Consider the following 12,982-nt stretch of genomic DNA (forward strand, 5'->3'; position numbering starts at 1 on the left):
GAAAAGCTGGAATTGGGAGCTCAGGGTGGAACATCCCAGCTCAAACAGCATCCACAATCCACTGGCAGGTGGAAGACAGGGAATGAGCAGAGTTTTCTGCCTCCAGCAGGCTCTGGATGTCCGGGAATGTGCAGCTGAATGATTACACAGAACTTTTGTCTCTCCTCTATTCCAGAAGTCAGGAGCCTTCAAACAACAAAATTCTCTTTTTTTTTTTTTTTTTTTTTTTTTTTTTTTTTTTTTTTTTTTTTTTTTTCCACCCTGCTGCTCATGGTTAATATATATTCAGCCCTTGTGACAGAACAGAGCCCTCTGAAGGAGCAGAAAGCTGTTTCTTAGCTCCACTGTTTATCTTTACTAGGCAGTTTCTCTGACAGCACAGTTTTATCCCCTTCCAGAATAAATCCCTCTCTGGGAGCACAAATAAACACTGAGCATATTTATAAAATAGGATTAATCTCCCCATTTCTCAGAAGGGCCTGCCACAATCTGCATGACAAAAATCAGGGAATTCTAGTGCCAGAAGCCAAGTTCCCAAGTGTTTTCTGAGGATGACTATTTTGAGATTTCTAGGGAAATTTTACCACATCATTGATCACTAAAAGTGTCATTTCTGTTCATATTCTCAGGAAGTTGGAGCTCACTTTTCCACGTGAACGTGCTTGAGCTGTGACTAAAAAACTGACCACCCAAATGGACAGGCTGAGCATTCACCTACTTTTAAAGAGATTTCCCAGAGGCACCTGGCGTGTTGAAACTATAATGGGGATTTGATATGTCCATCCCATTTCTCAGAACCCAGCACTGTCTAAACAAAACACTCACCAGACTGTCCAAAAAAAGAAAAAAAAACCAAACACCTAAAAACCACCAAAAAACCCTAAAAACCAACCAACCAACCAACCAAACAAACAAACAAAAATTGGAGAGTGATTAGCAAAGATACCATAATGACCATGACACTTCTATTCATTGACTTATATTAAAGGCAGCACCAGAAAATTTGCCTGCATTAAATACTTCATGTTTATCCAGCAATGCCATGGATCCATTGATAACAAAGCAACCCCCCGAGGACAAAAATAACATCCAACACATGAAGAACCAGCACAGAGGTTGTCCAAAGTCAAAAATAAATGTGGAATCAGAGTTTAAACCTCAGTCCAGAACTCCTGGCCATGGAGTATCAAACTTCACCTGCCTGACTCATTTTCCTGCAGCTCAGACCTGAGGGAAAGGGGATATGGCTGAGCCCATTATAAATTCATTTATAAAAACATTTATAAATGCACAAATGTGGCTGGGAGCCACCTGCCTCCTTCTCCAGCCCCACGAATGTTGAGGATGTTGTTGAGATGAGGTTTTGCACCTCAGCTTTTGCTTTGCAGGGGTTTAATTTGAGACTAACAAACATGGGCTTCATTTGCCACTCTCAGAATCCATAGGTGCAAGGCTTCATATTTAGTGTGCTCTGTCAGGAATAGCCACATAAATATAAATATAAATATAAATTTATTATATGTAAATATAATATTGCTATAAACTACAAATATATATTATAGATATAATATGTAAAAATATAATATTATATATGTATTATATTTTTATATATTATATAGTATATAATATATAGTGTATGTATTACATATAAAAATAATAAAATAATATAAATATAAATATAAATATAAATGGTATATCTATGCAGTAAATGTCCCAGAATCTATAGGTGCAAGGCTCCACATTTATTGTGCTCTGTCAGGAATAGCCACATAAATATAAATATGAATACATTTTGATATATAATATAATATAATATATCAATATATATTATAAAATATATAAATATATGTTTTATATAAATATTATATATTTTATTAAAATGCATATATCATATATACATTATATATGCATTATATATTATATATCTTACATAGCATATTTTTATATCGTATTATATATATTTATATAAAATAATAAATATAAACAGTATCTATATGAAATAAATGTTATAGTAATTATAAAAAGAGAGACAACCAAAAGAGTGGGAGAGAGAGATAAAGACGATTCAATAGGCAGTTTTTCAATCAGAAAAAAAGAAAGTGCCAAGTGAGTTTAATGACATTAAGCAGTCTCCCAAATGGGCAAGTTGTGCACAATAACGTAAGGTTTGTGTGCATTGGAAGCAGCAAGTCAGGGATATCATTACAGACATCAAGCTCACAGATATTTCAAATACGTGCTGGCAACAGAAGGTTGCTTGCATTCAGAAGAATCAATAGACGGAAATACAGAAAAGCAACTCCAGCATGTATTTCAGCTCTCACATATTGCTGCTTTTGGCATAAGAGGCACCAAAAAGAATTCACGAAGATTTTCTCTTCTGCATGGGTGGATTAATTTATTATTTATTGTTTATTATGAAGAAGAAACTGCAAATTAAACCAAAAATCCACTTTAATAATTGCTTGCCGCACTCTGAAGTTTCATATGCAGAATTAAAAACGAGATTAGTGGGCATGAAGACACTCAATGAACATTCAAACAAAGTTTAAAAACCCTGACAAACTCTCAAACACTTGTACTATTATTAGCCCATTGCTCAGTCTTCCCAAATAAAAAGTAATGATGATGTAAATCAAGAGGGCTCCGTGTATCTGACCATAATCCATTTGCTTTGTTTGAAATTCCAGCAGAGCTCGTTTGAAACAGGATCACTTCAGAATCCTCCAGCTAAAGTACTCTGGGCTGGGAGTTTTTAAGAGGAAGCTTGAGCAGCCTGCTAAATTTGTATGAGCCTTTGGTGAAATTCTAATTTATAACCCTCTGTAAGCTTGTTCACACGTCAGGACAACTTTTGTAACTTTGCCTGGCAGTGTGAGTGACCATCCCAAAATAAACACAGAGCTCTGGGCATGAGGCAACAGAGGCACAGCCCCCAGGGTCCTTCCTGTGACTGCTGGAGCTCCCTCAGGTGTGGTCACCAGCAGGGTGGTGGGGACAAGGAGGCCAATGGGGTCCTGGGGACAGCACAAAGAGCATTTTCAGGAGGTCTGGAGTGATCCTGTCCCTGTGCCCAGCCCTGGGGGCACATCTGGAGTGATCCTGTCCCTGTGCCCAGCCTGTGAAACAGATCTGGAGTGATCCTGCCCTTCTGCTCAGCCCTGGGGGCACATCTGGAGTGTCCCTGTGCCCAGCCCTGGGGCACATCTGGAGTGACCCTGTCCCCGTGCCCAGCCCTGGGGCACATCTGGAGTGATCCTGTCCCTGTGCCCAGCCCTGGGGGCACATCTGGAGTGACCCTGTCCCTGTGCCCAGCCCTGGGGGCACATCTGGAGTGACCCTGTCCCTGTGCCCAGCCCTGGGGGCACATCTGGAGTGACCCTGTCCCTGTGCCCAGCCCTGAGCACAGAACAGAGGGGCTGTGGGATCTCCTCCCTGGAGACATTCCAGAGCTGAGTGGACACAGTCCCATCCCTGTGCCCTGGGCTGGCCCTGCTGGAGCAGGAGGTGGCACCAGCTGAGTCCCTGCGGTCCCTCCCAGCCTGACCCATCCCAGATTCTGTGATTTAGTCTGCTCCTTTCTCTATAAATGCCAATTCCAGATGTACCTTCAGCAGCACTGTGGGCCTGATATCTCTGGGTCTGAGAGATTTCAGCCTGCTGGCAGCTGCTGACTTTTTCCCAAGGAAAAATTTCTCAAGAAAGTTTCTTCTCAAAACAATCTTGGCAAACAACTCTCCTTTCTCAAAACAATCTTTCCCCAGGTGGTGTTTTGCTGTTTCTCTGGTTTAACCCATGGGATCAGAGAGGTGTCATTCCTATTCACCAACCATGTTCAGTCTGGATGGAAACACCTTATAAAAGGTAGTAAGGAGTAATAAAGCCTTTTTTCTGTGCTCTTTGCCTTCTGAAATATTTGGAGTCTCTCATCTTTCTTTCCTGTCCTACAACACAGCACAAAGCCCCTGCCCTTCCAAAGGAGGTGACAGCCAGTTTAGAACAAAAACCTTTGCTGGGACACAGGAACATCCCAGAGCAACTCTTCAGCACGGGGTTAAAGCCTCCATCTCTCCCTGTGCCTGCACACAGCATTGTCTGCATGGAAGAGGTCCAAAGGAGAATAAACACATACAGCAGTCGCAAATCGGTGTTACAGGAAACGATTATAAACATCCCTGATTTACAGTGCTCTATCTCAAACCTGTCTGCACTCAGCAAAAAGGTCAAACAGCAAAGGAGACTGAGCAGGAAACTACTGCACAAGTGAGGCCAAACAGCATTGGGTGGGCACACAAGTCGTGCTTCAAGTCCTGTGTAACAGCCACGAGCAAGAAAAGGCATTCATTCATCTCCTGCAGAACCATTTCCAGGGTAAATCCTCCAGCACAGGATGGGTCAGGCTGGGAGCAACCACAGGGGCTCAGCTGGTGCCACCTGGGACCATCCCAGGGGACATGGATGGGACTGTGTCCACATAGCTCTGGAATGTCCCCAAGGAGGGACAGGGACACTCCACACGCACAGAGACAGGGACACCCCACACACAGCCCAGGGAGGGACAGGGACACCTCACACACACCCCAGGGTGGGACAGGGACACCCCACACACCCTCTCTGGACAATCTGTTCAGTGTTTGGTCACTGCCCAGGGAAAAGGTTCTGCCTCCTGTGCAGGTGGAACTCCCTGGGCATCACCTCCTGCCTGTTGCCTCTCCTATTTCTCAGAGCCTGGTCCCTGCTCTGCCACCCAGAGACACCCACTCTAAAATCTCTTTAGAAACTGGGTTCATCATCATTGCAATGGGACAGGGAACAATTCAAGAGCAGAAAGATTGCCTCAGTAACACCAAGAAAGGAGTTAATGGGTGTAACCCTTTGTGTGCTGAGAGTTGCACTTTCTGACAATGGATAATAATCTTCTTTGACTGAGGGGAGGAACACGGGGATTTCCTGCATTTTCATGTTTGCTCATGGTGGGGGGGGATTGTGCAAAGTTTACAATTCCTCTTCACCAGTTTCACAAACAATGAAGTTACCAAGTGCCCAGCAACGCTGCTTTGCAAAAACATCATTGCACAAATGCTTTGTGACTTTACATGACAAAATCACCCCTTGGAGTCCGCAGAGAGTTTTGGGCAACACATTTCTAAGCTTTTTTTACAATGAGGGGGAAATAAGCATGATCTTGAAGAAAGGAATGAAAAGTGACAAAAAAAAAAAAAAAAAAAAAAAAAAAAAAAAAAAAAAAAAAAAAAAAAAAAAAAAAAACCCAAACAAACCCTGTGTGTATAATACACAGTAGATGCACTGAAGCTATGTGAATCACAGAAACATCACCAGGTAAATATGCTGTGGTGTGTTACACATGGGTTTTCCGGCTCTCAGAGTCGCTGAGTGAAGCAGCTCCACTAAAAGGCTCTCCAAGCTCCGCTGCCTCAGCCGCAGTGCCGGTGACAGTGACAGCCTGGGAGTGATGAGGGCTGGGACCATCCCAGGCAGGATGTGGGGTCTGATCCTCCCGGAGTCACCTCAGCTGAGCCCCCACGTCACCCCCCGCTGCAGCCGCCTCGGGGCTCCGCGGCTTCGCGGCCACAGCCGGGCAGAGCAGGGCAGGGCAGGGCAGGGCAGGGCAGGGCAGGGCAGAGCAGAGCAGGGCAGGGCAGGGCAGGGCAGGGCAGGGCAGGGCAGGGCAGGGCAGGGCAGGGCACAGGGCAGGGCAGAGCAGGGCAGGGCAGGGCAGGGCAGGGCAGGGCAGGGCAGGGCAGGGCAGGGCAGAGCAGAGCAGGGCAGGGCAGGGCAGGGCAGAGCAGGGCAGGGCAGGGCAGGGCAGAGCAGAGCAGGGCAGGGCAGGGCAGGGCAGGGCAGGGCAGGGCAGGGCAGGGCAGGGCAGGGCAGGGCAGAGCAGAGCAGGGCAGGGCAGGGCAGGGCAGGGCAGGGCAGGGCAGGGCAGGGCAGGGCAGGGCACAGGGCAGGGCAGAGCAGGGCAGGGCAGGGCAGGGCAGGGCAGGGCAGGGCAGGGCAGGGCAGGGCAGAGCAGAGCAGGGCAGGGCAGGGCAGGGCAGAGCAGGGCAGAGCAGAGCAGACCAGGGCAGGGCAGGGCAGAGCAGGGCAGGGCAGGGCAGGGCAGGGCAGAGCAGAGCAGGGCAGGGCACAGGGCAGGGCAGGGCAGGGCAGGGCAGGGCAGAGCAGAGCAGGGCAGGGCAGGGCAGAGCAGAGCAGGGCAGGGCACAGGGCAGGGCAGGGCAGGGCAGGGCAGGGCAGGGCAGGGCAGGGCAGGGCAGAGCAGAGCAGGGCAGGGCACAGGGCAGGGCAGGGCAGGGCAGGGCAGGGCAGAGCAGAGCAGGGCAGGGCACAGGGCAGGGCAGGGCAGGGCAGGGCAGGGCAGAGCAGAGCAGGGCAGGGCACAGGGCAGGGCAGGGCAGGGCAGGGCAGGGCAGAGCAGAGCAGGGCAGGGCACAGGGCAGGGCAGGGCAGGGCAGGGCAGAGCAGGGCAGGGCAGAGCAGAGCAGAGCAGGGCAGGGCAGGGCAGGGCAGAGCAGAGCAGGGCAGAGCAGGGCAGGGCAGGGCAGGGCAGGGCAGAGCAGGGCAGGGCAGGGCAGGGCAGGGCAGAGCAGAGCAGGGCAGGGCACAGGGCAGGGCAGGGCAGGGCAGGGCAGAGCAGGGCAGGGCAGAGCAGAGCAGAGCAGGGCAGGGCAGGGCAGGGCAGAGCAGAGCAGGGCAGAGCAGGGCAGGGCAGGGCAGGGCAGGGCAGAGCAGGGCAGGGCAGGGCAGGGCAGGGCAGAGCCGCGGGGAGTGGAGCGGCCAGAGCCGGGCTCTGCCCCGGAGAGAGGGGGGCATCCTTCAGCAGCGTCCGGGAGCTCCGGGGCGGGACGGGGCCGGGCATCCCATCGCAGCCACCTCCTCCCACCACATCCCATCGCTTCCCGCCGCATCCACCGCCTCCCATCGCTTCCCATCCCATCTTACTCCATAGTTTCCCAACCCATCCCACCGCTTCTCATCGTATCCTATCGCATCCTATCTCATCCATCGCTTCCCATCGCATCCACCGCCTCCACCACGTCCCATCGCTTCCCACCGCCTCCCATCGCCTCCCATCCATCGCACCCTCCGCCTGCAGCGGTGGCAGCCCAGCCCAGCCCAGCCCAGCGGTGCCCAGCCCAGCCCAGCCCAGCCCAGCGGTGCCCAGCCCAGCCCAGCGGTGCCCAGCGGTGCCCAGCGGTGCCCAGCCCAGCCCAGCCCAGCCCAGCCCAGCCCAGCGGTGCCCAGCCCAGCGGTGCCCAGCCCAGCCCAGCCCAGCCCAGCGGTGCCCAGCCCAGCCCAGCCCAGCCCAGCGGTGCCCAGCCCAGCCCAGCCCAGCCCAGCCCAGCCCAGCCCAGCCCAGCGGTGCCCAGCCCAGCGGTGCCCAGCCCAGCCCAGCCCGGCCCAGCCCAGCCCAGCCCAGCCCAGCCCAGCCCGGCCCATCCCGGGGCAGCAGGAGCGGCCCCGCCCGAGCTGCCGGCGCTCCCGCTCTGCTGCCGGCTCTGGTGAGTGAACTGCGGCGGGCACAGCGAGGACGGAGCTGGGCCGGGGGAACGGGAGGGATTGGAGGGATTTTGAGGATTGGAGGGTGTGGGGAGCGCGGGCGGCTCCTCGGGGCTCCCCGTCCCGGCTGAGGCTGCGGCGGTGCCCGAGCGCAGCGAGAGGAGCGGGGCAGGAGAGGGAACACGGGCAGCACACACAGCTCACCGACAAACACGCTCCGCTGCTGAGAACTCTCCCTCAGCAGAAACTGGGAGTTCCTTGGCACATTCTGGCCGCTCCTTACCCGGCCCAGAGCAGCAGAGGGGAGCGTGGAGCACAGGGTGTCCCAACAGGGGCAAACAAAGCTGAAGGAAAACCCCAAAAGCGCATCAGGACCGTGCAGGGAGCTCAGGCAGCTCTGCTCCCCCAGGACACCTGTCCGAGCTGCGGATCTGCAGCTCCAGCCCTTCCCACGTTTGCCCCCTGCCCCCGGGGCACAGAGGAGTCACTGAGGGTCAGGCCAGAGCACGGAGGGGATGTTCCCATGGGAACGGAGAGGAAGGGAAGGGAAACAGATGGATAAAGTCCCCATTCTCCCTTGGGCTTAGTGGCCACACTTGAATTAAGATGGTTCGAGGGAGCTCCTGTCTGCCTGCAGAATATCCATGCTCTTGTTTCAAGCGTCTGTCTGGTGAGGGGAGGGGAGGGGAGGGGAGGGGAGGGGAGGGGAGGGAAGGGAAGGGAAGGGAGGGGAGGGGAAGGGAAGGGAAGGGAAGGGAAGGGAAGGGAAGGGAAGGGAAGGGAAGGGAAGGGAAGGGAAGGGAAGGGAAGGGAAGGGAAGGGAAGGGAAGGGAAGGGAAGGGAAGGGAAGGGAAGGGAAGGGAAGGGAAGGGAAGGGAAGGGAAGGGAAGGGAAGGGAAGGGAAGGGAAGGGAAGGGAAGGGAAGGGAAGGGTACCTGGCCGGGAAAAACAGGCAGGGAGGGGCTGGTTCCTCGTTTGAAGGGAGAACAGTGGCTTGGCTGAAGAAAGAGGAAGGGAAAAACTTAAGCCCTCACCCCCTTCCTCACCCTCTTCTGAAAACAATGATGCTCTTGCGAGGAAAAACTGTAAATGCATTGTTTTCATCCTGATCTTTTCTCAAACACATCCTGACGGGGTTGACCCTATAGCAAAGACATAACCTGCCCTAAACCTTATCCCATTATTGATGCAGCTTTCCTGTACAGACAGGAATGATGGAGAGGAATCAGAATTCTTGGATGTTTTTAGTTTTTACTTACAAGGCACCAGGCTCTCACTGTAAGAGACCATGCATCCCTTTGCCATCTGTGTAATCTAACACAAAAAAATTAAAGCTGCCTGGAAAAAAAAAATAAAAAAAGGAGCTTGTTTAAGTCAGATGTGTATTTCTAGAAAGCAAAAGCCTTGTATTTTCAATGAGTTATTGCTAAAATATGAAGGAACTCATCAAATTATTACAGTCAGTTCACCAGATGTTTGAAAATGGGGTTCCAAATTAAGGTTGAAAAAAAAGTAAGTGACCCAAAATAAATCTTTCAGTAACAGGGTTTACTTTTATTCACAGTACAAGGAGAGAGCGACTCCTCACACCCACTAGGATTTTTAAATCTCTGCATTTTTGTGATGGTTTTCATTCAGTTCCAAAGCACCAAAAGTTCACTTGAGCTGAATTCAAGCAAATCCCAAAGTGGTTTCATAGTGATCAACCTCACCACTGAAAGACCTCCCAACTATTATTCACATACTTTGTTTTTCACTTTTGTGAGCAGTGATTTCCCAAGCCACTTGGAAAGAACAAAAAAACATTAAAACTGTCTGGAAAAAAAATTAAAAGGAGTTTGTTTAAGTCAGATGTGTATTTCTATAAAGGAAAAGCCTTGTATTTTCAATGAGTTACTGCTAAAATATGAAGGAACTCATCAAGTTACTTTCAAACATCATCAGATGTTTGAAAATATGGGTTCCAAATTAAAGAACTCCCAACTCTTATTCACTATATTTTTTTTTAATTTTGTGAGTAGTGATTTCCCAAGCCACTTGGAAAGAACCAGATCTCAATGTCTGAATGACAGGGTGAGTTACATTTCTAAAAGTTAATTGTATTTCTGATGCAGAGGGATTAAACCCACCAAGTTTTACAGTTGTCAGGGGTTGGAGTCAGTAGTAGCACAAGGTGGAGTCCAAAAAATCAAGGGTTTTTTTGCTGTCCTTGTAGGAAAGATGTCCTGTTGGACTGAGTTAGACTGAATGGGTTCCAAACCCAGAAAGGCACCACTGCAGCTGCTCAGCTTTAAAGGAACCACATTCCTGGGAAATTCCTCTTTGTTTATAAGGGATTTTACAGCTCATGGGTTTATTTAATGCATCACAGCACAAAGGTCTTTTCTTCTATTACAGCAGAGATTTCACAGGTCTGGCACCTATAGCAAATTCTCTTGTTACACACCAGTATTGGAGTAAAGAATATAAGACAGCACAGCAGTACTCAGAGAAAATTACATTTAAATACAGTTTTGCTAAGAGATCACATTGATGACCAATTAGTTGATATTGATGATGTTTATATTAGCAGGGAAAATTAAAACCATATCTGGAAGCTTGGAGATTCTAGACAAGATGAGTTTTTCTTCCAATCTCTTGGCAAAAAATAATCCATATTTGGGAAATGCTATCACAAGAACAAGACTGGATTTTGTCATGGAAAACCTGACATTTAAAACAACTTAAACCAGAAAATGGAAGAGGAGTTTCATGGAAGTCGGAGCTTACATTTGGAAGGCCAAAACATTCTTTGGAATGTGTCCATCTTCTGTCAGCTCTTTGTAATATTCATGGAATATAGGTCAAGTGTTAAAGAGAGTTGTTTAAAAAATGCCAGCCAGAGTCAAAAAAGTCTGTATCTATCTCCTGATAATTTCAGCTTAAGGCTGAAACTTTAAATCATAAATTCACTTAGAAAAAAAAAAAAAAAAAAAAAAAAGGAAATAAATACAATTGTGGGTAGGAAATTGTTTAATTAAGTAGCTGATTATGCTGCATAAAAAATCCTGAAGCTACACTTCCAAACTGTCCTGGCTGGACTGAGATGTTGTCACTTGAGTGGGAACAACAGGCAGGTTTACCAAGTGAACCTTTTTTGTTTACTTTTTATCAAAACTATTCCTTGAATATTGGCAGGCATTGAATAGGGATTGTTCCCTTATGGAGAAATGAATGAGTTTTTGAGAGGGACATTAATCAAACTTCTAACATGTTGAACATACTTTCAACAACTCAAGAATAATTTAGGGGGAAAAATCAATAGAAATAAACAAGTCTCTTAAGTACAACAGCGCGAGCAAAGGCCATCTGAATTAAAATCTCATTTTCTGCCTTCAATTTAGTCTGATGAACAAGAAGTTTGCTCTTTGGAGCTGTAATTTCTTAGAAATCTATCAGCAAGAGATGTGCCAGTTTCCAGAAACTTACTCCCACTCAGTGAGGGTTTAATAGATTGCACCTGCACTAATAAGGCACCGAGGCATCCACTCAACATCTCCCAGTTGAGTCTTGTTCCTTGGAAATGTAATACAATAACAAATCATGATTGCTGAGCTTCCCTGTAGAAAAAGCTCTTCACAGACAGCAAAACTTAAAGAGGCATTTCGTGGTAAGGTCAGGGTTTAGAACTTCCACAAAGCAATCCAAGGTTTGGGCTGGTTGTCTTTTTTTTTTTTTTTAATCTGTTTTTAGTGAACTTTGTTTCAGTGTAATTAAACTGTGCAAACATTAAACCCCGTTTATTCATTATTATTGGTTTCCTCTACTGGCAACTGGGGTAGAGATAAGGAATTACATCAGTATCTCCTGAAGAAAGGGCACATTAACCTTCTTTGGAGCAGGAATAGCCCAGATCAATTCTGCAAGTTGCTTCCTAAATCCTGCCCTATCCAACCACAGCAGGGCTAAGGAGAAAGTTTGGGAAGCAGTGAACACCATTTACTGCATCCTGCTGCTTTATTCACAGAATTGTTAGGGCTGGAGGGATCTCTGCAGATCAGCCAGTCCAAGCCCAAATGCAGTTCATATACTCCATATACAACCAAGGAGAGCTCTCTCACCAGCTGGTATTTCTTTGCTGGTGATTTTTTCAGTTGCAGACTTAACAAAGTTGCCTTTTCTCCCTTTATTTTACCATATATTTAAATGGAAATATGTGGGAGTGAAGATCAGTCATTCCAGTTGTTACATCAGCTCCTTGCCTTGGCCATGCCCTGTACATTTAAATTTAAAAACACTTGAAGAGATGGAGAGAAAGACAGACTGGGATGTAACCTCTTTCCAGACATGCTGGTTTAACATCCATGGAGTAGTTTCTGTCCTAAACATCCATGGAGTGTTTTCTGTCCTCACCAAACATGGAGGAATTTCTGTCCTCACCATCCATGGAGTAGTTTCTGTCCTCAATATCCATGGAGGAATTTCTGTCCTCACCATCCATGGAGTAGTTTCTGTCCTCAATATCCATGGAGGAATTTCTGTCCTCACCATCCATGGAGTAGTTTCTGTCCTCACCATCCACAGAATAATTTCTGTCCTCGTTCTCAGGAGATGCTCGAGAGCTCTGTGACCTGTGAGCAGCTGCCACAGAGGAATTGTGCTGGCAGAACCTGAAGGAATCCAGGATCACAGCACTCCCCAGGATGCTCCTCATCCCTCTGCCTGTGGATGCTGCTGACACCGAGGGCACAGCTCCTCTCCCAACACTCACCTGTGAGTAAAGCCCATGCAAGAAGGAACTTGACCTCTCATAAGGAAACACAAATCATTTGAGCTTAAAGCCTGATTACTGGAATAAAAAGGATAAAGTTAAATGAAGTATTGCATCACTGAATTTCAATAGGAAATGCTGATTATTGAACAATCTGTTGCATTGTATTGCTCTGGTCATGTTTAGAGTTATGAGGGTGAGAAATCCCGTGCATATCTCAATGCCAGTTGTGTAAATACTCTGAGCAAATATATTTACAGTCTCAATTTCCTTCCTCATTGCTTTAAGGGATTTACCAGAACATAAAGTCAGACAAGCTGTGAAATGGCACAAAATGTGTGTCACCCTCACAGACAATTTTCATCAATGGACTGGAGGCAGAATTTGGTCAATTGATCATTTGCCCCAAGATATTATTAATCAATATATGTGGATCAATACATGAAGTTAGCAGCTGGGAAGCAGAAGATGCTTTTTAATCCTGAAAAATCCTTTTATATTGCATTTTATCTCAAATAGGCCTGGCATCTTTAAATGTTTGAAATCTGTGTGAGCCTAAATTGTGTAGGAAGAGATTACTCATTACCTATAATTTGACTAACTGCCTACTGACTGCCAACTGCTGGATTCCCAAACTGTTAGATGGAGGTTGTAAATAAGCACTGGCTTGTTTAAATTATTTAGTACAAAATATGTTAATCTTGCTCT

The sequence above is a fragment of the Zosterops lateralis genome (assembly GCF_965231275.1).
Source record: "Zosterops lateralis genome assembly, chromosome: 11".
Classification (NCBI taxonomy): domain Eukaryota; kingdom Metazoa; phylum Chordata; class Aves; order Passeriformes; family Zosteropidae; genus Zosterops; species Zosterops lateralis.